Below are 22,803 nucleotides of genomic sequence, written 5' to 3'. Positions count from 1 at the left end.
AATACCTAGGAATAAATTTAGCCATGGAAGTAAAAAACCTGTACAATGAAATTAATTAATTAATTAGAGACAAATATTTGGAAAGTTATTCCATGCTCATGAACTAGAAGAATTAAAACTGCTAAATGTCTATACTACCCAAAACAATCTATATATTCAGTGCAATTTTTATCCAAATTTCAATGCCATTTTTTACAGAAATGTAATAAATAATCCTAAATTTGTATAAAACCACAAAAAAACTAAATAGCCAAAGCAATCTTGAGAAAGAACAACAGGCTGGAGGCATTATACTCCCTAATTTCAAACTGTATTACAAAGCTATAGTAATCAAAACAGTGTGGCATTTGCATAAAAAATATAGATAAATGAGGCAGAATAGACACCAGAAGTAAACCCACATAGATGGTCAATTGATTTATGACATAAGAGCCAAAAATATACAATGGGGAAAGGAGAGCTTCTTCAATAAATAGTGTTGGGAAAACTGGACAGCAACATCCAAAAGAATAAAACTGGACCACTACCATACACAAAATTTAGCTCAAAATGGATTACAGACTTGAACTTAAGACCTAAAACTCCTAAAAGAAAACAGGCAGTAAATTCCTTCACAACAGTCTTGGTAATGATTTTTGTATTTGACACCAAAAGCAAAGGACACAAAAGCAAAAATATATCGAGTAAAAATATATCAAACTAAGAAGCTTCTGCACAGCAAAGAAAACCATCAATAAAATGAAAAAGCAGGCTATTGATTGAAAGACAACATTTGCAAATCATGTATGTAATAAGGGGACAATATCCAAAATACATAAAGAACTCACACAACTCAACAGCAAAATAAAATGCAATTTAAAAATGGGCAGTGAATCTAAATCCATATTTTGTAAAGAAGACATCCATATGGTCAACATGGTACATGAAGGGATGCTCATTACCTCTAATCATCAGGGAAATACAAATCAAAACCACAAGGAAATATCACTTCATACCTGTTAGAATGGCTCTTATCCAAAGGACAAGAAATAACAAGGGTTGGCAAGGATGTGGAGAAAAGGAAACCCTTATGCACCATTAATTAGAATGTAAATCGGTACAACCACTGCAGAAAACAATATGAAGGTTCCTCAAAAAACTAAAAATAAAACTACCACATGATCCAACAATTCTACTTCTCAATATTTATCTGAAGACTAGGAAAACACTAACTCAAAAAGATATATTCACCCCACATATTCAATAGGCCAAGATATAGAAGCAGCCTAAGTGCCTACTGACAGATGAATAAAGAAAGTGTGGTATATACATAGAATGGAATAGTATTCAGCCATAAGAAAGAATGAAATCCTGTCATTTGCAACAAAGATAGACCCTGAGGGCATTATACCAAGTGAAACAAATCAGACAAAGAAAGAAAAATTCTGGATGATCTCACTTATATGTGGAATTTGAAGACAGAAACAAAAAATCAAGCTCATAGATACAAACATTGGTGGTGCAGAGGCAGGGGTAGGAGTTGGCAAAATAGGACAAGGGGTCAAAAGGTACAAATTTCCAGTTACAAAATAAATAGGTCATGAGGAAGTAATGCACCAAGTGATGCCTTTGGTTAATAATATTGTATTGCATATTTGAAAGTTGTTAAGAGAATACATCTTAAAAGTTCTCAACATATGAAAAACATTTTGTAACTACATATGGTGAGTACATATGTAACTACATAATTAAGGACACTATTGTGGGGATCATTTCACAGTATATATAAAAACTGAGTCATTATGTTGCATATCTGTAGCTAATGTGATATTATGTGTCAATTATACCTCAATTAAAAATGTATAATAAAAATAATAATTGAATAGCAAAAATCATTTAATAGCAAAAAACCCTTAATGTCTTTGACAGTATAATTAACTAAACTATTTAATATCATCAATGGAATACTATAAAAGCATTAAAACTAATATTGTAGAATGGTTGGCAACATGAAAAGCTGTTAATAAATAACAAAGTTATTGTTTTCATTTATACATATTTTTCACTGAGGGGTGTCTGGATAGCCCAGTTGGTTAAGCGTCTGACTCTTGATTTCAGTTCAGGTCATGATCTTAACAGTTTATGAGACTGAACCCCACATCAGGCTCTGTGCTGACAGCATGGAGCTTGCCTGAGATTCTGTTTCACTCTTTGCCCCTCCCCTGCTCACACACACACACATATACCCTCCGTGTCTCTCTCTCTCTCTCTCTCTCTCTCTCTCTCTCTCAAAATAAATAAATAAACATTTAAAAATATTTTTTACTGAATTGTACAGTTTAAAGGGGTGAGATTACAGTATGTGAATTAAAAATATTCTTCTGTGGCACACATTTAGAAAAGTAAAAAAAAAGTTAAATGATGGCAAAATATATACCATGCTAACACGAATCAAAAGAAAGCTGGGGAAGATATAATAGTTCAGATAGAGCAGATTTCAGAGCAAGGAAAATTATCAGGGATAAAATGGAGGTATTACATATTGATAGATTCTATAAGAAGACATAACAATCTTAATGGGCATGTGCCTAAACACAGCACTAAATCATCTGAGGGAGGTAAAACTGAGAGAACTTAAAAGGAGGCACAGATGAATCCACTATTAGATTTGGAAACTTCCTTGAACAGATAGCTTGAGCACGCAGAAAATCTGTAAGGACATAGTTGAAGTCCACAACACCATTAGTCAACTAGATAATTGACACCTATCTACTACTTCATCCAACAGCGGAAGATTATACAGTCTTCTCAAACTCAAGCTCAAGCTCACATGGAATATTTGCCAAGATAGACCACAATCTGGGCCATAAAACATACCTTCACAAATCTAAAAGAACAGAAATCAGGGCACCTGGGTGGCTCAGTCAGTTGAGCGTCCGTCCGACTTTGGCTCAGGTCATGATCTCACAGTTCGTGAGTTTGAGCCCCACATCAGGCTCTGTGCTAACAGCTCAGAGCCTGGAGCCTGCTTTGTATTCTCTGGAGCTTGTTTTGGATTCTGTGTGTCCCTCTCTCTCTGCCCCTCCCCTACTCATGCTCTGTCTCTCTCTCAGAATTATAAAATTTTTTTTAATTTAAAAAATAATAAAATAAATAAATAAAAGAATAGAAAGCATACAATGTCTGTTTCAGACCACAGTGGAATTAAACTAGATATCAATAAAAGAAAGATAGCTTGAAAATATCAAAATACATGGAGATTAAATAACATTTTTCTAAATAATATACAGCTCAAAGAGAAATTTAAAAATATTTTGAACTAAATGACAATACACCTTATCGAAATTTGTGGGATGCAGTCAGAGCACCTGGGTGGCTCAGTCAGTTAAGCATCGGACTCTTGATTTCAGCTCAGGTCATGATCTCACAGTTCCAAGGGTTCCAGTCTTGGTGTCAGGCTCTGCACTGGCAGCACAGAGCCTCTTGGGATTCTCTCCCTCTCTCTCTGCCCTTCCCCCACTTGTGCTCTCTAACTCAAAATAAACTTTATTTTTGGTTTTTTTAATGTTTATTTATTTTTGAGAGACAGCACAAGCGGGAGAGGGGCAGAGAGAGAGGGAGACACAGAATCTAAAGCAGGCTCCAGGCTCTGAGCTCTCAGCTCAGAACCCAATTCACAGCTTAAACCCACCAACAATGAGATCATGACCTGAGCTGAAGTTGGACACTTAACTGACCGAACCATCCAGGTGCACCAAAAAATTAACTTTAAAAAAAATGTGGGGGTGCCTGGGTGGCTCAGTCAGTTAAGCATCTGACTTCAGCTCAGGTCATGATCTTAGGGTTCCTGAGTTCGAGCCCCGCGTCAGGCTCTGTGCTAACAGCTCAGAGCCTGGAGCCTGCTTTGGATTCTGTGTCTGCCTCTCTCTCTCTGCCCCTCCCCCATTCACACTTTCTCTCTCAAAAATAAATAAACATTGAAAAAAAAATTTTTTAATTATAAAAAAAATTGTGGGATGCAGTGAAAACAGTGCTTAGAAAGTAATTCATAGCGTTGAATATACATATTAGAAAAGAAGATCTAAAATCAATAATTTAAGTTTCCACCTTGGGAAACTAGATCAAGAATAACAAATTAAATTTAAAGTAAGCAAAAGAAAAATAAATCAGTAATAAACATATTTTTAATAAGTACATTTGCAAAAAAGTATAATCTTTGATTATATTTTCAAATATTTGGGGATGGGACCATTTTGTCATTATCTTATCCTATAAGTCTCAATAAATATAAATTCTAAAAAATTTTTCTATAAATTCTAGAAATGTTAACTTTAACCAGATAATATGAAGGGTCGTTTATAATGAAAACAACCAACTTTTTACTTATTTTTCAGATCTTAAGTGAGAGGAGAAAAAAATGTCTCCAAACATTCTGTGCTTCCTTTTATCATATAGTAAGAAATATTACTACAAAGTATATCTCTCCCTTATCTGTCAGGTCATTCAGAGTTAATGAAATGCTTAAATGAATCTCATCCCAGGTGCCTACAAATATATTTTTGGTTCCTATTTACTGATCTTTGTTTTATACAGGTTAATTTTTAAATCATTCTCAATTGATTTTTTAGTTGGGAATATGAATTCTAAAATAATCTTAAAATCAGTCTTTCTTTTTTTTTTTTTTATAATTTTTTTTTATTTTTTTATTTTTTTTTATTTTTTAATATATGAAATTAACTGTCAAATTGGTTTCCATACAACACCCAGTGCTCATCCCAAAAGGTGCCCTCCTCAATACCCATCACCCACCCTGCCCTCCCTCCCACCCCCCATCAACCCTCAGTTTGTTCTCAGTTTTTAACAGTCTCTTATGCTTTGGCTCTCTCCCACTCTAACCTCTTTTTTTTTTTTTTTTTCCCTTCCCCTCCCCCATGGGCTTCTGTTATGTTTCTCAGGATCCACATAAGAGTGAAACCATATGGTATCTGTCTTTCTCTGTATGGCTTATTTCACTTAGCATCACACTCTCCAGTTCCATCCATGTTGCTACAAAAGGCCATATTTCATTTTTTCTCATTGCCACATAGTATTCCATTGTGTATATAAACCACAATTTCTTTATCCATTCATCAGTTGATGGACATTTAGGCTCTTTCCATAATTTGGCTATTGTTGAGAGTGCCGCTATAAACATTGGGGTACAGGTGCCCCTATGCATCAATACTCCTGTATCCCTTGGATAAATTCCTAGCAGTGCTATTGCTGGGTCATAGGGTAGGTCTATTTTTAATTTTCTGAGGAACCTCCACACTGCTTTCCAGAGCGGCTGCACCAATTTGCATTCCCACCAACAGTGCAAGAGGGTTCCTGTTTCTCCACATCCTCTCCAGCATCTATAGTCTCCTGATTTCTTCATTTTGGCCACTCTGACTGGCGTGAGGTGGTATCTGAGTGTGGTTTTGATTTGTATTTCCCTGATAAGGAGCGACGTTGAACATCTTTTCATGTGCCTGTTGGCCATCCGGATGTCTTCTTTAGAGAAGTGTCTATTCATGTTTTCTGCCCATTTCTTCACTGGGTTATTTGTTTTTCGGGTGTGGAGTTTGATGAGCTCTTTATAGATTTTGGATACTAGCCCTTTGTCCGATGTGTCATTTGCAAATATCTTTTCCCATTCCGTTGGTTGCCTTTAAGTTTTGTTGGTTGTTTCCTTTGCTGTGCAGAAGCTTTTTATCTTCATAAGGTCCCAGTAATTCACTTTTGCTTTTAATTCCCTTGCCTTTGGGGATGTGCCGAGTAAGAGATTGCTACGGCTGAGGTCAGAGAGGTCTTTTCCTGCTTTCTCCTCTAAGGTTTTGATGGTTTCCTGTCTCACATTCAGGTCCTTTATCCATTTTGAGTTTATTTTTGTGAATGGTGTGAGAAAGTGGTCTAGTTTCAACCTTCTGCATGTTGCTGTCCAGTTCTCCCAGCACCATTTGTTAAAGAGACTGTCTTTTTTCCATTGGATGTTCTTTCCTGCTTTGTCAAAGATGAGTTGGCCATACGTTTGTGGGTCTAGTTCTGGGGTTTCTATTCTATTCCATTGGTCTATGTGTCTGTTTTTATGCCAATACCATGCTGTCTTGATGATGACAGCTTTGTAGTAGAGGCTAAAGTCTGGGATTGTGATGCCTCCTGCTTTGGTCTTCTTCTTCAAAATTACTTTGGCTATTCGGGGCCTTTTGTGGTTCCATATGAATTTTAGGATTCCTTGTTCTAGTTTCGAGAAGAATGCTGGTGCAATTTTGATTGGGATTGCATTGAATGTGTAGATAGCTTTGGGTAGTATTGACATTTTGACAATATTTATTCTTCCAATCCATGAGCAGGGAATGTCTTTCCATTTCTTTATATCTTCTTCAATTACCTGCATAAGCTTTCTATAGTTTTCAGCATACAGATCTTTTACATCTTTGGTTAGATTTATTCCTAGATATTTTATGCTTCTTGGTGCAATTGTGAATGGGATCAGTTTCTTCATTTGTCTTTCTGTTGCTTCATTGTTAGTGTATAAGAATGCAACTGATTTCTGCACATTGATTTTGTATCCTGCAACTTTGCTGAATTCATGTATCAGTTCTAGCAGACTTTTGGTGGAGTCTATCGGATTTTCCATGTATAATATCATGTCATCTGCAAAAAGCGAAAGCTTGACTTCATCTTTGCCAATTTTGATGCCTTTGATTTCCTTTTGTTGTCTGATTGCTGATGCTAGAACTTCCAGCACTATCTTAAACAACAGCGGTGACAGTGGGCATCCCTGTCGTGTTCCTGATCTCAGGGAAAAAGCTCTCAGTTTTTCCCCGTTGAGGATGATGTTAGCTGTGGGCTTTTCATAAATGGCCTTTATGATCTTTAAGTATGTTCCTTCTATCCCGACTTTCTCAAGGGTTTTTATTAAGAAAGGGTGCTGGATTTTGTCAAAGGCCTTTTCTGCATCGATTGACAGGATCATATGGTTCTTCTCTTTTTTTTTGTTAATGTGATGTATCACGTTGATCGATTTGCGAATGTTGAACCAGCCCTGCATCCCAGGAATGAATCCCACTTGATCATGGTGAATAATTCTTTTTATATGCTGTTGAATTCGATTTGCTAGTATCTTATTAAGAATTTTTGCATCCATATTCATCAGGGATATTGGCCTGTAGTTCTCTTTTTTTACTGGGTCTCTGTCTGGTTTAGGAATCAAAGTAATACTGGCTTCATAGAATGAGTCTGGAAGTTTTCCTTCCCTTTCTATTTCTTGGAATAGCTTGAGAAGGATAGGTATTATCTCTGCTTTAAATGTCTGGTAGAACTCCCCTGGGAAGCCATCTGGTCCTGGACTCTTATTTGTTGGGAGATTTTTGATAACCGATTCAATTTCTTCGCTGGTTATGGGTCTGTTCAAGCTTTCTATTTCCTCCTGATTGAGTTTTGGAAGAGTGTGGGTGTTTAGAAATTTGTCCATTTCTTCCAGGTTGTCCAATTTGCTGGCATATAATTTTTCATAGTATTCCCTGATAATTGTTTGTATCTCTGAGGGATTGGTTGTAATCATTCCATTTTCATTCATGATTTTATCTATTTGGGTCATCTCCCTTTTCTTTTTGAGAAGCCTGGCTAGAGGTTTGTCAATTTTGTTTATTTTTTCAAAAAACCAAGTCTTGGTTTCGTTGATCTGCTCTACAGTTTTTTTAGATTCTATATTGTTTATTTCTGCTCTGATCTTTATTATTTCTCTTCTTCTGCTGGGTTTAGGCTGCCTTTGCTGTTCTGCTTCTATTTCCTTTAGGTGTGCTGTTAGGTTTTGTATTTGGGATTTTTCTTGTTTCTTGAGATAGGCCTGGATTGCAATGTATTTTCCTCTCAGGACTGCCTTCGCTGCATCCCAAAGCGTTTGGATTGTTGTAGTTTCATTTTCGTTTGTTTCCATATATATTTTAATTTCTTCTCTAATTGCCTGGTTGACCCACTCATTCGTTAGTAGGGTGTTCTTTAACCTCCATGCTTTTGGAGGTTTTCCAGACTTTTTCCTGTGGTTGATTTCAAGCTTCATAGCATTGTGGTCTGAAAGCATGCATGGTATAATTTCAATTCTTGTAAACTTATGAAGGGCTGTTTTGTGACCCAGTATATGATCTATCTTGGAGAATGTTCCATGTGCACTCGAGAAGAAAGTATATTCTGTTGCTCTGGGATGCAGAGTTCTAAATATATCTGTCAAGTCCATCTGATCCAATGTATCATTCAGGGCCCTTGTTTCTTTATTGACTGTGTGTCTAGATGATCTATCCATTTCTGTAAGTGGGGTGTTAAAGTCCCCTGCAATGACCACATTCTTATCAATAAGGTTGCTTATGTTTATGAGTGATTGTTTTATATATCTGGGGGCTCGGGTATTTGGCGCATAGACATTTATAATAGTTAGCTCTTCCTGGTGGATAGACCCTGTGATTATTATATAATGCCCTTCTTCATCTCTTGTTACAGCCTTTAATTTAAAGTCTAGTTTGTCTGATATAAGTATGGCTACTCCAGCTTTCTTTTGGCTTCCAGGAGCATGATAAATAGTTCTCCATCCCCTCACTCTCAATCTAAAGGTGTCCTCAGATCTAAAATGAGTCTCTTGTAGACAGCAAATAGATGGGTCTTGTTTTTTTATCCATTCTGATATCCTATGTCTTTTAGTTGGCGCATTTAATCCATTTACATTCAGTGTTATTATAGAAAGATATGGGTTTAGAGTCATTGTGATGTCTGTATGTTTTATGCTTGTAGTGATGTCTCTGGTACTTTGTCTCACAGGATCCCCCTTAGGATCTCTTGTAGGGCTGGTTTCATGGTGACAAATTCCTTCAGTTTTTGTTTGTTTGGGAAGACCTTTATCTCTCCTTCTATTCTAAATGACAGACTTGCTGGATAAAGGATTCTCGGCTGCATATTTTTTCTGTTTAGCACACTGTAGATATCGTGCCAAGCCTTTCTGGCCTGCCAAGTTTCAAAGGAGAGATCAGTCACGAGTCTTATAGGTCTCCCTTTATAAGTGAGGGCACGTTTATCCCTTGCTGCTTTCAGAATTTTCTCTTTATCCTTGTATTTTGCCAGTTTCACTATGATATGTCGTGCAGAAGATCGATTCAAGTTACATCTGAAGGGAGTTCTCTGTGCCTCTTGGATTTCAATGCCTTTTTCCTTCCCCAGTTCAGGGAAGTTCTCAGCTATAATTTGTTCAAGTACCCCTTCAGCACCTTTCCCTCTCTCTTCCTCCTCTGGGATACCAATTATGCGTATATTATTTTTTTTTAGTGTATCACTTAGTTCTCTAATTTTCCCCTCATACTCCTGGATTTTTTTATCTCTCTTTCTTTCAGCTTCCTCTTTCTCCATAACTTTATCTTCTAGTTCACCTATTCTCTCCTCTGCCTCTTCAAGCCGAGCCATCGCGGTTTCCATTTTGTTTTGCATTTCGTTTAAAGCGTTTTTCAACTCCTCGTGACTGTTCCTTAGTCCCTCGATCTTTGTGGCAAGAGATTCTCTGCTGTCCTGTATACTGTTTTCAAGCCCAGCGATTAATTTTATGACTATTATTCTAAATTCACTTTCTGTTATATTATTTAAATCCTTTTTGATCAGTTCATTAGCTGTTGTTATTTCCTGGAGATTCTTCTGAGGGGAATTCTTCCGTTTGGTCATTTTGGAGAGTCCCTTGCGTGGTGAGGACCTGCAGTGCACTTCCCCTGTGCTGTGGTGTATAACTGGAGTTAGTGGGCGGGGCCGCAGTCCGACCCGATGTCTGCCCCAGCCCACTGCTGGGGCCACAGTCAGACTGGTGTGCCTTCTCTTCCCCTCTCCTAGGGGCGGGATTCACTGTGGGGTGGCGTGTCCCGTCTGGGCTACTTGCACACTGCCAGCCTTGTGTTGCTGGGGATCTGGCGTATTAGCTGGGGTGGGGAGGCAAGGTGCACGGGGGGTGGAGGGGCAGGCTTAGCTCGCTTCTCCTTAGGTGATCCACTTCAGGAGGAGCCCTGTGGCAGCGGGAGGGAGTCAGATCCGCTGCCGGAGGTTTGGCTCCGCAGAAGCACAGAGTTGGGTGTTTGCGCGGAGCGAGCAAGTTCCCTGGCAGGAACTGGTTCCCTTTGGGATTTTGGCTGGGGGATGGGCGGGGGAGATGGCGCTGGCGCCTTTGTTCCCCGCCAAGCTGAGCTCTGCCGTCCGGGGGCTCAGCAGCTCTCCCTCCCTTTGTCCTCCAGCCTTCCCGCTTTCCGAGCAGAGCTGTTAACTTATGACCTCCCAGACGCTAAGTCGCGCTTGCTGTCGGAACACAGTCTGTCCGGCCCCTCCGCTTTTGCCAGCCAGACTCGGGGGTTCTGCTTGGCCGGCGAGCCGCCCCTCCGCCCCGGCTCCCTCCCGCCAGTCCGTGGAGCGCGCACCGCCTCGCCGCCCTTCCTACCCTCTTCCGTGGGCCTCTAGTCTGCGCTTGACTCCGGAGACTCCCTTCTGCTAATCCTCTGGCAGTTTTCTGGGTTCTTTAGGCAGGTGTAGGTGGAATCTAAGTGATCGGCAGGACGCGCTGTGAGCCCCGTGTCCTCCTACGCCGCCATCTTCCGGACTGACTCTCAGTCTTTCTCATATACTAGAAACATTTGTAAATGTGTCCTCTATTGCATCAATATTCATCTCTATTAGTAGTACTTATTTCCCAACATACAAACAACCTTAATATTAAAAACATTTCAGAGTAGAACGTTATTATATGAGATCAAGTTATTGTTCTCCAAAGGAAAGATTAATCTATGGTTAGTAAGTTATAGGATTAAATGTAGAACATTATTTTTTAATTTTTTTTAAGAACTAGCATTTCTTAAAAGTATTTTTCAGTTATTCAAACTATTTAATTAGTCTGTCACATAGCCCAATCAGTGTGAAGAAGTGAGGATTCTTATGCAACATTTAATTTTATTTATTACTGATTGCATACAGTATAACTCGAATAACACAAATTCCCAGGCCTGATTAGTATACCTCTTAAATCTTATCTCTGCAACTATGGACCCAGATAATTACACTGCCTACCAAGGAAAACTGAAAACCACTGCAATTGAGAACTCCTCCTATACCTACTTAAAAGTCTATGTACCAAGTGCTGCCAATTTTAAATATGACAATTAAAGATGAATACAGGCACTTTTGTTCCTTTTAATATTTTGATAATTTTGCAATTACTTTGTAAAATGCACATATAAATGTGTATATCAACAAGTTAAAATAATAATATAATGTTCAAAGGCAACACATTACAGAAATAACACATAAGTACAGCAACACATTACAGAAAGCATCAGAACTACAATTACAGTTTCAAAGATGTCCTGTAGTTAAAAACAAATCAGGATCATTAACAGTAAGCCTAGTTTGTATGGACAAAAGTACTAATTTTAAAGTTATTATACATTTTTAATCACACTGTAAAAACTATGTCTTTATGAAATATAATGCACATCAATAATAAGTCTCATCTTAATTCCCAACTTTTCCATTTAAAAATATTGGGAGCAAATAATTGCAGGGTAACTATATGAAGTTATAATTAATGAACATCTAAATTAAATAGTGAAAAGTAAAAACTCTTTATTTTGTATGTTTATTTCCTTTTCAAATGGATATTTGATAAATATTTTAAAGAAATTTTCTTTTTTATCTTATTTTTTTATTTTTAGCGTTTATTTATTTTTGAGATAGGGAGAGACAGAGCATGAACGGGGGAGGGTCAGAGAGAGAGGGAGGCACAGAATCTGAAACAGGCTCCAGGCTCCGAGCTGTCAGCACAGAGCCTGACGCAGGGCTTGAACTCATGGACCATGAGATCATGACCTGAGCTGAAGTCGGACGCTTAACCGACTGAGCCACCCAGGCGCCCCTTAAAGAAATTTTCAAACACAATGTTTTCTGTGTCAGTGACCTATAGGCATTACACTTAGTCACCAGAATTTTAGATGCTAGGTATACAAATATATTATTATTTTAAATAAAAAGTATATTAAAACATAATATATAACATAACATCATAACCTGATGATCAGGTTTGTTACAGTACCTTATTTTGTAAGTGTTATGACATTATTAACTAAGTTGAATTCTGGACACTAGACTCCAGAATTACCACAAAATTTGCAAGTAAAATAAAATCACAAAAAAGGGGCGGGGGCACCTGGGTGGCTCAGTTCCTTAAGTGTCTGACTTCAGTTCAGGTCATGATCTCACAGTTTGTGAATTCCACCCTCGACTCTCGCATTGGGCTTTGTGCTGACAGCTCAGAGCCTGGAGTCCACTTCAAATTCTGTGTGTCTGTCACTCTCTCTCTCTGCCCCTCCCCTGCTCTTGCTCTGTTTGTCTCTCAAAAATAAATAAACATTTAAAAAAAAATTTTTTTTAATTTTTTAAAGGGGGAAATAAAATTTTTTTCCAAAAATCTAACTATAAGAAATATAACTAGTAATATTTTATATCTATTGTGGTTGTAAACTATTTTTAGTTTAGAATGTCTACAATATATTTAAGCCCATCAAAAATATAGCAATTATATTTTAAAAATACTTTTATTTGGCCAAATAGTTCATGGAGACAATACGGCTTTGATGAAGACTTGCCATGATTTTACTTCACACACAAAATGTACTTTGAAAATTAAGAAGAGATTCTAGTAGAGTAGTCAGAATATTACTAATCTCCTGGCAAATGAAAATGGAATCCAGTTGGTTTGTAAGTTTACATAAAAAAAAACACTGATTCCTTAAAACATTATATTTTTGTGGTAAATTCCACATTTCAAATGACATAAAAAATTATTTGGAACAATGAATCTAAGATGCACTTGGAATCAAGACATCTTATTTTCTGTCCATTAAATGTATTTGCTTTCTAAAATTTAGAAGGCTGTATATTTCTGTTCAAAATTTTTAAAAAAGCTTTTGTGAAAACACCAGTTTTCAACTTTTAATTTGATTCCAGGCTTGCATACTGTAGAACTATAAGCCTTTAAATACCAAAAGGTGATGAACCAGAAGATGAATATAAAACAATAAAAACTAATTTAAAAATCTAGAAAAACATCTGCATAGAAAACATTTCCTAAGAAATCACATAAGCAAGAATGGAATGGAGTAAAATATTTAAAGTACTGAGAGAAAAATAAAAGCAAAGAATAAAGATTCCTCACTTATAAAAATCAGGTTCTTTACAATCATGTTAATGTCTGTATTTATTTAAAATGTTGTATTATTTAAAATGCTTATTTAATTAAATATATAACTCAGTATTATTTCTCTAGCACCCTGATCCTATCTTAATCAAATGTCCAAATAGCCTCTGACAATTTCTTCTTTTTCTTTTCATTTTATTTAAATTCAAGTTAGTTAACATACAGGGTAATGGTTTCAGGAGTAGAATTTAGTGATTCATCACTTGCATATAACACCTAGTGCTCATCCCAACAAGTGCCCTCCTTAATGCCCATCACCCATTTAGCCTATGCCCCACCAAATACCCCTCCAGCAACCCTTAGTTTGTTCTCTTAAGAGTCTGTTAATCAAGAATGTAATAAATTCAACATAAAGCAAAGAAAAATATTCTTGTAAGACACAGAATATTTGCTACTTAGATTACACAGAAGGTCAAGAAAGAAAAATCTTTTCTATAGTAGGCAAAGGAATGAACCAATAAATACAGAAAGTCAGCCCATCAAAACAATACAAGTGTTACTACAATTTTAGTACATTTCATCACCTCTTTTCAAACCCAAGTACTATAAACCATGGCAAGTAAAGTTTACTTCCAAATTTGCTTTTATTTTGCTTTTTCTAACACAGCAAGTTTGAGAGTATCCATGAGATCAAAATAATTTTTATATTAAGATGTTATTTCTCTTAACATTTTTACTCATGCTCATCATTATTCTAATCAAGTGAGTCGGTAAGTAATTATTCAAAAATTTCTCAATTTCAACTTCCAACATATAAATATTGATAGTTATAACCCACATAAAAGTTCTTTGGAGTCCTCAATAAGTCTCAAGATTGTACAAGGGTTCTGAAAAGGAGCAAAAAGATGGGAAAAAAAGGCCTGAGAAACACTATTGTATATATATTTTTACAGTGTACATGTATATATAAAACCACTGCTATAAGACAAAACTACTTTCTCTTTGGAACACCAAAGCATGTAGACAGTGGTATTAGTCTGTCCCAATTACTTAGTGTAATCTCCACCATTCATGTTAATTGTGACTTTTAATCAAAGTAACTTCTATTTCTTTTTTGTTGTTCATATCACATTTGTTTTTTTTTTTTTTCTTGAAAAGAAATAATTAAACTGTGTTTATTTGTCAATGGCAAATAAAGAAGAAAGGAAGGAAGGAAGGAAGGAAGGAAGGAAGAAAGAAAGAAAGAAAGAAAGAAAGAAAGAAAGAATGAATTCAGAGGAAAAAAAATCCCACTGACCTAGAATTCTGTACGCTATGAAATTATCTTTCAAAATTAAGGAGAAATAAAAGACTTTCACAGGGAAACAAACATTGAGGAGATTTGTTGCCAGTAGACCTACCTTACAAGAAATGTTAAAAGAAGTTCTTTAGAGAAAAGGAATGTAATTTGTTCAGAATCTCAGATCTACAGTAAGCAAGGAAGAACACTGGGAAAGAAATCAGTGTATATAAAATAAAAATATTTTATTTTTCTTATTCCTAACTGATCTAACAGATAAAAGTTTTTCAAAATACTAGTAGCAAACTGGTATTATATATGTGAATGCTTATATATAAGTGAAATTAAAAGCAGCAATGAGGGGCACCCGGTTGGCTCAGTCTGTTAATCATCCGACTTCAGCTCAGGTCATGATTTCAGGGCTCATGGGTTGGAGACTTGCATCAGGCTCTGTGCTGACAGCTCACAGCCTGGAGCATACTTCAGATTCTGTGTCTCCATCTCTCTCTGCCTCTCCCCCTCTCCCCACTCAAATAAACATTTTTTTTAAAAGCAACAATTATATAAGAGACAGAAGGAATTGGGTTTATCTTCTAATAATAAGGTACTTAACACTAGGTGGGAAGGGGTATAGTGTTATTTGAAAATGGAACTGAATTAGTTATAAATGTGTATTGCAAACTTTAGGGTAACCACTAAAAATGGTAAAATAAGAACTATAATCAATATGCTATGAAAGAAGAGAAAATGAAATCATATGTAGTGTCCATTTAAAACCAAAAAAGCATGAAAAGTGAAATACAAAAGATAAAAGACAAAGAATAATGGCAACAAATAGAAAATAGCAATGGATATTGCATATATTAATCCAAATATATCAATAATCATTATGAATGTCAAAGGTCCAAATGAACCAATTAAAAGAGACTGTCAAATGAGATTAAAAAAAAAAAAAAAAAAAGACCCAACTATATGTTGTCCACAAAAAACCCAAATGAAAGGTAAAGACATATAAAGTAATAAAGATCTATCATGCTGACACGAATCAAAAGAAAGCAGGAGTAGCTATGTTAACTTCAAACAGAACAGTCTTCAAAGCAAGGAAAGTTATCAGGATAAAGACAGACATTACATAATAATAATGAGGTCATTTCTCCAAAAAGACATAGCAACTGATAAAGTTTATACACCTAACAAAAGTGAAGCAAAACTGATAGAACTTCAAGAAACAGATGAATGCACTATCACAGTTGCAGACTTCAACTCTGCTATCAGAAATGGACAGATCTAGCAGACAGAAAATCAGTAAGAACATAGTTACACACAACAACACCATCAATCAACTGGATATAATTGACAACTACAGACTACTTCATCCAACAACAGCTGAAATGTATATTCATCAAAAGCTCACATAAAAATTACCAAGAGAGGCCACATATTGAGCCTCAAATACAACTTCAGAAACTTAAAAGAATAGAAATCATACAGTATCTACCCAGATCACAATGGAATTCAACTATATATCAATAACAGAAAGATAGCTGGAAAAAACAAAATATGTGGAGATTAAATAACACATTTCTAAATAACACATGGGCCAAAGAATATCTCAAGAGAAATTTTAAAATATTTTAAACTAAATGAAAATAAAAACACAACTTATCAAAATTTGTGGGATGTCACAAAAGAAGTGTTTAGAGGGAAATTTATAGCACTGAATGCATACATCACAAAAGAAGAAAAATCTAAAAGCAATAATCTAAACTTCACCTTAGAAAACTAGAAGAAAAAAAAGAGAGCAAATTAAATCCAAAGTAAGCATAAGAAAATTAATAAAAATTACAGGAGAAATCAATGAAATTGAAAATAGAAAATCAACAGAGATAATCCATAAAACCAAAACCTGCTCTTTGGAAAGATCAATAGTATAAACAAGCCACTAGCCAGGCAAAGAAAAAAAAAGAGAACACAAATTATTAGTATCAGAAATTAAAGTAAGGACAATACTACAGATCCCATGGACAACAGAGGTATAATAAATTAATAATATGAATAGCTCCACGTGCAGAACTTGATATCCTACCTTAAATGAACCAATTCCTTGAAAGCCACAATCTGCCAAGACTCACACAAGAATAAATAATCTGAATAGGCATATATTTATGAAAGAAATTGAACCTATAATTAATAACTTTTCAAAACAGATAGCCTCAGGCCCAGATGAGATCTTTGGGGAATGCTACCAAAATTTAAGGAAGAGATTATACTAATTCCCTAAAATCTCCTTCAGAGAATAGAAGCAAAGCCTAACTCATTCTATGAGGCCAGCATTATCCAAACCCTATGGCCAAAGACATTACAAAAATGGAAAACTACAGATCAATATTTCTCATGAAAACAGATGCAAAATTCCTGGAAAAAAATTAGTAAATTGAACAATGTATACAAAGAATCTACCAAGTGGGATTTTTCCGAGGTATGCAAGTCTGGTTCAACATTCAAAAACCAATTAATGTAATCTGTCACATTAACAAGCCAAAAAAAAGAAAACCACATGACCATTTCAATAAATGCAGAAAAATCATTTATTCAAATCCAACTCTATTCTTGAGAAAAATTTTCAGTAATCTAGGAATAGAGGACAACTTCCTCAACTTGATAAAATATCTATAAAAATTCTACAGCTAATCATACTCAACGGGAAGAAATTTGCTTTCCCAATAAGATCAGGTCCAAGCAGGAATGTCCCATCTCATCACTGCCTTTCAACATCATACTGGAAGTCTTAGCTAGTTCAATAGGACATGGAAAGGAAAATAAAGATATACAGATTAGGAATGAAGAAATAAAATTGTGTTTGTTCACAGATGGCATGATCATTTTCTATATAGAAAATCGAAAAGAATCGACAGAAAGAAAGAAATTAAGAAAAGAAAAAAAAAACCTGGAACTAGTAAGTGATTATAATAAGATTGTAGATACAAAGTAAATACACAAAAGCCAATCACTTTCCTTTATACCAGCAATGCACAAGTTAAAAACACAGTACTATTTACATTAGCACCCCTCAAAATGAAATATTTAGGTATACATGTAATAAAATATGTACAAGAGGAAAACAAACAGTTGATGAGCAAAATCAAAGAACTAAATAAATGGAGAGAGATTTCATGTGCATCGACAGCCTTAATAGGAAGACTCAATATTGAGATGTCACTTCTTCCCAGTTTGATCTATAGATTAAATGCAGTCCCATCCAAAATCTCAGCATATTATTTTATCAATATCAACAGACTAATTGTAAAGTTTACACAAAGAGGCAAAAACCTACAATATCTAACACACTATTCAAGAACAAAGTTGAAGGAATGATGCTACCAGACTTCAAGACCTACTATAAAGCTATAGTAGTCAAAAACAGTGTAGCGTTGTCAAAACAAAAGAAATTAGACCAATGGAATATAATAGAGTCTGGAAATAGAAATATAGTGAACTGATCTCTGACAAAGAAGCAAAGACAATACAATGGAGCTTCAACAAATGGTGCTGAAACAGTTGGACATCCACATGCAAAAAAAAAAAAAAATGAATGTAGACAGACTTTACACATTCAGAAAAATTAATTTAAAATGGATCTATGACAACGCAAAACTATAAACTTCCTAGAAGATAACCTAGAAGAAAATCTAAATGACCTTAGGTATAATAATGACCTTTTAGATACACCACCAAAATCATAATCCATGAAAGAAATATTTTATATCCTATATTTCATTAAAATTAAAGGCATAGAGAGATAAAAAACAAGAAACAGACTCTAAGAGAACAAACTAATGGTTACCAGAGGGAGGTGGGCGGGGAGATGGTTGAAGTAGGTGATGGGGATTAAAGAGTACACTTAGACCAATGAGCACTGAGTAATGTAGAGAATTGTTGAGTCCCTACATTGTACACCTGAGACCAATATAACACTGTATGTTAACTATACTGGAATTAAAGTTAAAAACTTAATGAAAAATTATTTCCCTTAAATTAAAAAAATTAATTAAAGACATAATTTGCAAACAGTAATGTCAAATGAATAAGAAAACAAGCTACACAATGGGAGAAAATATTTGCAAACGATACATCTGATAAAGGATTTTTATTTAAAATATATAAAGAACACTTAAAACTAAACAATAAGGGAAATAAACAACCAGATTTTAAAAATGGGCCAAAGACCTTAACAGATACTTCACCAAAAAAGATATACAGATGTCAAATAAGTACATGAAAGCTGTTCCTCCTCACATGTCATCAGGGAAATGCATATTAAAACAACAATGAAATAACATTACACACCTATTAGAATGGCCAAAATCCTGAACACTGACACCACAAACTGCTGGCAAGGATGTGTAGCAACAGAAACTGTCATTCATTGCTGGTAGGAATGCAAAACAGTATAGCAACTTTGGAAGACAGTTTGGCCATATCTTATAAGACTAAATATACTTTTATCATAAGATCCAGTAATTGCACTTCTTGGTATTTATCTTTTGCCATATGAATGTTCATAACAGCTTTATTCACAATTGCAAAAATTTGGGAACAACCAAGATGTCCTTCAGTAGTTCAAAGGATAAAGTGTGGCACATCCAGATAATGGACTATTACTCAGCACTAAAAAGAAATGGTTATCAAGAATGAAAAGACATAGTGTACCTTAAATGCACACTACTAAGTGAAAGACATCAGTATGAAAAGGCTCTGTAGTATAGGATTACAACTATATGGCATTATGGAAAAAGCAGAACCATGGAGACAGTAAAAAGATTAGTGGTGGCAGAGTTCACGGGGCAGAACACAGATTTTTAGACAGTGAAACAATTCTGAATATTATAATGATGAACACATGTCATCATACTTTGTCCAAACCCATAGAATATACACCAAGAGTGAAATTTAAGGTAAATTATGGACTTTGGGTGATTATGACATGTCAATATAAATTCATCAACTGTAGCAAATGTACCATTCTGGTGGGGGATGTTAATGACAGGGTAGGCTATGCACATGTGACTTATGTGGGAGTATACTGGAAATCTCTGAATTTTCTTCTCAATTTTTCTGTGAAACTAAAACTGCTCTAAAAAATAAAGTCTTAAAAAAATAATAAAGGAGGATGTCAAATAGAAGTTTGGGGGATAAAATTTTTTCCTTGGTCCTCCAGAAAGGTGAGAAACGTGAGGGTTCCTTCAACAGGATACAGTGGGAAAAAAATACTTTATTTGGCTAGAACACGCTAGCCAAATAAAGAAATTCAAATAAATGGAAGAGTAAAAAGATATTTTTGCTTATACTGCATGTCAGAAAGAGCAGGAGGAGGAACAGTGGTTGTGCAGAGAGATGAAACACAAGGAATGGAAAAGATCAGAGCCCTAGGGTGAACTGATCAAACCATGCACCAAGAGAATCGTGGTGCACAATCTAGAACCCTCTTCATTTAGTTTCAGTTTCTTCTTGTGAAGGAAAAAAAAAATGTTTGGAAACAAAATTAATACTCTTCTCTACAACTTCCACACAACAGTCATAGTTATGCCCATAGTAATAGGAACAACCTGACTGGAATTAACTCTAAACAAGCATAGGCATCTTATTGGGGTGACGGTTGCACAGCTCAGTAAACTTACTAAAAATCATTAAATTGTTCACTTACAACAGGTTAAGTCAATGTCATATAAATTATGCCTCAGTAAAGTTCTTTTAAAAATTTATCTCACTCTTCTTTACGGTACTTCTTCAGATACTCTCTACTCTCCTCCCACACAAAAAAAGCCCAAATGTCTCCACAAAATACCATTTTTCAACTATTATATAGCTCAGTTTGTCTGACATCCCTTTCAAAATGTGGAATCCATGATTAAATATGTCATTTCCAATGTGTTTTACTTATAAAGAATTAATGGGTTTACTACTTAGCTGTGTTAGCATATTTTATTGTGGTTACCGTACCTTATGACTATTTAAACAACCATATCACACTGTTTGATTATGTTAAACATAAACTTAAATCCCTAGATATTTTTACCCCCACAATCTACTTCCAACGAAATTACTCCCACTAATATGGTATTCAATATTTTTTCATTTTTACTTAAAAATTAATATTAATGAACAGTTGAGAAAAAAAACAGAAAAGAGGGAAGAACAAAAACCATAGTTGATAAGGTGGTATATTTACTTCCAACACATTTTATATGAATAATGTAATCATATCAGGAAAAAATAATATTGATTTCTATGGCCATCCTTTCCAGGTCCCAAGAATGCTGTATTTAATACTCTATGTAATACAGTCTATTACATCAGCCTGTTCTAGTCCCTTTACACTTCTCATTATCCAAAATTTTCTTATTTGGTCACATTTTCATTGTTTACCTTGTTACTATGCACAATCCTTGAACTTCACCTTTCTTCCCCTAGGATCTCATCTAGTTCAGTAGTTTAAAATTAATTCCATTAACTCTAATCCAACCTTAAAGTTATCCCTCTGGAGAGGTCTGTGAACTGCATAATCACAGGCACATAGCCTCACACTGTCTCTAACTCTGAGGACTCAAAAAATTCTCTCTCCAGCCCAGACCTCTCTTATGAACTCTGGACTCATATGTGTAATGCCTACAGACACATACACACACAAACTTCCACTACATATGCGTGACATACACATATATCTATATATTCTACATGTCTAAAAGCAAACTCTGGACTCTCCCCACTACTCCACCAACATTCCCCATCCGCAGTCTTTCCCATCTCAACTGATAGCTGTTCTATCCTTGAGGTGGTCAGTCTTGACCCCTCTCATTCTCTAACATTCCACAACCATATCATTAGCAAATTGTATTGGTTGTGCCTTCAAAAATATGTCCAGAATGTAATCAATTTCTCAGCATCCCCACTGTTACCATCGTTGCCAAGCCTTCACCAACTCTATCCTTGCCCTACCCTCCACTATAGTCTATTTTCACATTTCTGAGTGATCTTTTTAGACATAAGGCAAGTCACATAAAAACTCTGCAATGGCTTCATTGTACTCAGTATAAAACAAAATCCCTTCTTTAGGGGTTTTTCACCTCTCTGATCTTTATCACTCCCTTTTGTTCACTCTCACCTCACTCAAGTCGTATCATATAAATGTTCTTAATGTTTTGTTTTTATTAACAACACGAAACTTCTAAACGGCAAAACTATGAAAGAGTAATCTCCATTTTTACTGAAATGTACCTTAAGTACAGAATTAAATGCAGAGCGAAGTCTTTAGAAAAAAAAAAACAAACAAAACAAAACAAAACAAAAAAACTAAGTTAAGTTCATGGCAAGAACTTATAGGGCCTTGAATACCCACCTGTGTTACTGATGAAGGCTTTAGGAAGACAGGTTTCTAAAATAAATCAAACTGCATGATGTGGTAGATGAGTTCTGGGTTTGGGATTCAAGTAGCGTGCTTAAATCTCTTCTACTGATCGTGAGCCCTTGACTATTAGCTTCTCTGTTTCTTAAAATTGTTGTATGTAAGCATGAATAGGTTCATCTGTAAAACTCATTATAAACTTGTGCTTTACAAAAGAAATACTTACAGGTATCTACCAAAATGCATCTAATAAGTCTGACTTATTCCCAGTAATGTTATTTAAAGTTCTTGATCAATCCACATATACAACAGAATGACAGCTGAAGCAACCAAAACCACGAATGTTAAGAGACCTGTTGCAGACTGAATTTTATACAATGGACAAAAGCCTATGAAGTGAACTCAAAACTGAGAGGGGTGGAGAGGCTCACTTACTAAGAAACACAAGGGCAAAGAAGCCACAAACCTAAGGTTCCTTAAGAGAATATAGATCTTGAATGTTGACACTGTACATCTGGATCTGGATTTGGTGCAGATTGTTTCAGATAACAACCCTGAGGGAGGAATTAACTATAAATACGTCTTTGGGAACTGCTCCCGGCTAAAACAAATCTGAAACAAATCACGAGTTGAAAGGACGAACCACCTTTCGAGGGAACGCTGGAAGCTAGGTTGTACTTTTGTCTTCTCAGCGGGTCAGTTCTAGCAATTTTATCACTCAACCCGAATAACTCACCGGGTCAACAGGGCTGCAAAGCCTTATGAGTTGGGAACAAGAGGCCCAGACCCGGCACAGTCCGACAAATCACTAGGTGGCCATCTGCTCCAGAGACCGTTGCTAGGGAAACAAGGCAAGGCTCTGCACTCTGTCCCCCAGGATTTTCTCCCGGCAGGCCACCGCTCTGGGGGCGTGGTTAC

At 35.8% G+C, this 22,803-nt stretch overlaps 1 protein-coding gene across 1 annotated transcript in view; it reads right to left on the bottom strand.

Annotated features, from left to right (window-relative positions):
• Positions 1-22,775, bottom strand: part of LRRIQ3 (leucine rich repeats and IQ motif containing 3) — a 206,487-nt gene extending 183,712 nt beyond the window's left edge. Inside the window, exon 1 of the mRNA XM_049618866.1 lies at positions 22,622-22,775. The gene's annotated coding sequence lies outside the window, so the exon portion shown is untranslated. The remainder of the gene's footprint in view (positions 1-22,621) is intronic.
• Positions 22,776-22,803: the final 28 nt, after the last annotated feature.

Source organism: Panthera uncia, assembly GCF_023721935.1.
Source record: "Panthera uncia isolate 11264 chromosome C1 unlocalized genomic scaffold, Puncia_PCG_1.0 HiC_scaffold_4, whole genome shotgun sequence".
Classification (NCBI taxonomy): domain Eukaryota; kingdom Metazoa; phylum Chordata; class Mammalia; order Carnivora; family Felidae; genus Panthera; species Panthera uncia.
The sequence above is the reverse complement of the archived record's forward strand: the minus strand, read 5'-3'. Positions and strand labels throughout refer to the sequence as shown.